This window comes from Numenius arquata, chromosome W, assembly GCF_964106895.1.
Source record: "Numenius arquata chromosome W, bNumArq3.hap1.1, whole genome shotgun sequence".
NCBI lineage: Eukaryota > Metazoa > Chordata > Aves > Charadriiformes > Scolopacidae > Numenius > Numenius arquata.
In genome coordinates, this window is record NC_133615.1 from 31,095,797 (window position 1) to 31,098,624 (window position 2,828).

A 2,828-nucleotide genomic window follows, 5' to 3' on the forward strand; every position below is an offset into this window, starting at 1 on the left:
ACTGTTATGGTTTGAGAAAACCCATAACAATCTTTTGTCATTTAGACAATTATTCTATAACCCAATGACCCCTCCCCACCCGGAAAGGGGAATCGGGGAACACAAAGAAACACAAGGGTTGAAATATAAATAGATTTAATAGACTAAGACTAAATAATTAACAATAATACTAAAGAACCAGTATTAATCCCAATACTGATATAAGATATACAGGAATTATACTCAGCCAATTCTATCAGTAGGAAGCTGTACACTCCCAGCAGTGGACAGCAAATGTCGGACACTGTGAGCGCAATGGCTTCAGGAGGAAGGGAAGGCCTCAGGGTTCCGGCACCAGGGCAAGGAGTTGTCTGGACCGCCGCCATCAGGGAGAGAGCCCGCTATGCAGCAAACTTTTTTAATTTATATTGGATGTGACGTTCATGGTATGAAATACTCCTGTTGGCCAGCCTGGGTCAAATGCCCAGGCCTTGCTCCTCCTTGTCCTTGCACCTGGCAAGGCTCAAAAACACTAACCTTGAATCCCACAGAGCCTGGCTGGCTATAAAGTAAATATTTTCACAAATTCAGACACTAGAATCTTCTAAAAGTGCAATTTTCCCCAGCATTATAAGAAAAGCTAGTCCTGTGTCTCTCAGCACAGGACAAGCAGAAGCGGCAGCAAAAGCAGAAGCACAAGCACACTTTATTCACATACACAAAGCTATATATATAGAGCTAGTTTCTGAGCTGTTTTGTGAAACAGGGTGAGCACTCTCATTCTCACAGAACGCGACTGTTTTCAGCCACATCTCTCTACACACACACTCCTCCAAGTGGTTTTCCAACCTGACCTTCACAGACACACACAATGGTTTTTTTTTCTTCTGTCCGGCCAGCTCGAAACAATCTTATTCTCAAAGCAATATAGTCTTATTTCTGATCAAGTTTTGCTTGATCTGCGACATGCTCAGAAGGGCTCCAAAATCAGTCTTGATCAATCTTCCAAATGTTCTGCACGGCCCCAACATTTCCCCCTTTTATGTTTATGAAGATAGGGTTCACAGTGAGGGCGGCGAGTACTTTGACTTTGGTTCTTCAGAGGCCATGCGCCATTCCCCAGATGACACTGATAGCTGCAAGAATAAAAACAGCACAAGTGCAACAAAACCCCACAAAAACCCATATTCTCAGATTAAGGCCCATAAACCAATTTTTTGGATTTAACCATTTTACACTGTCCGATAATTCATCTAAAACATTTTTCTGTGCCAATTTTTCTAATTCCATCAATTGTCCTTGTAAGGCTATGTTTAGATCTTGAACCATCCCGTTAACATTAGTCGAGAAGGCTCCTATTATACGTTGCTTAATTTGATGCCACTCACTGAATTTCACTGAATTTCACTGAATTTCACTGAATTTTTAGAGTTGGAAGGGACCATAAAGATCATCTAGTCCAACTCCTCTGCCAAAGCAGGATTGCCCAGAGCATGTCAGAGCATGTTACTCAGGACTGTGACGCGCGGAAACAAACCCTACGACTCGAATAGAGTTATAAAGCAGGTATGTTTATTGCAGCGCCAGGTGCAAGGGGGATTTCTCCTCCTACCTTGCACACTGGCTCGTAAAACAAGCATCTATTTATGATAAAAAGCATACATATTCATTAATGTGGGCTGGGTTATTATAATTAATTCTAAGAAAAGGGGTTACTATTCTAATTATTTCTAGGAACTCATGATCATAAGTCTCCTCCCCTTGCCGCATGCGTACTGTCGCCCAGTGGTCGTGGGCCGGGGTCTTCTGGAGGAAGGCTCATAGTCTTCTTCACCGTGTACTTTTACCTTTGGCTTAGAATGCTGGGCTGGCCGGACCCCAAACCGCGAAACTGGTCCCGACCAGATGGACACTTTATCCAGACAATTGGGTTCCTCCTTAGCATGCAGGCTGTTCCTGCTATCTTATACACAAGGCCAGTTCCTTATCTTGGAATGCTGGCCTCCTGGGCTCCAAGCTCTGTTCTTTGCCAAGCTGTACTAAATCTACACTAATGACCTTTAACCATTCATTCTCCAAATCAACTGCATCCAGGCGGGTCTTGAAAATCTCCAAAGAAGGGGACTCCACAACCTCCCTGGGCAGCCTGTTCCAGGGCTCTGTCACCCTCACCGTAAAGAAGTTTCTTCTCATATTTGAGTGGAACCTCCTATGTTCCAACTTGTGCCCGTTGTCCCTCGTCCTCTCACTGGCAACCACTGAAAAGAGTCTGGCTCCCTCCTCCTTCAACCCACCCTTTAGATACTTATAAGCATTGATAAGGTCTCCCCTCAGCCTTCTCTTCTCCAGGCTAAAGAGTCCCAGCTCTGTCAGCCTTTCTTCATAAGGGAGATGCTCCAATCCTTGAATCATCTTTGTTGCCCTTCGCTGGACTCTTTCCAGTAGTTCCCTGTCCCTCTTGAATTGGGGAGCCCAGAACTGGATGCAGTATTCCAGTTGTGGCCTCACCAGTGCAGAGTAGAGGGGGAGAATGACTTCCCTCGACCTACTAGCCACACTCTTCCCTATGCAGCCCAGGATTCCGTTGGCCTTCCTGGCCACAAGAGCACACTGCTTGCTCATTGTCATTTTGCTGTCTACCAGGACCCCCAGATCTTTCTCTTCGGAACTTGACTCCAGCAGGTCCACACCTAACCTGCATTAGTGCCTGACATTCTTCTTCCCCAGGTGCAGGACCCTACACTTTTCCCTGTTGAACCTCATGAGGTTCTTCCTTGCCCAGCTCTCCAGCCTGTCCAGGTCTCGCTGGATGGCAGCACGGCCCTCCGGGGTGTCAGCCACCCCTCCCA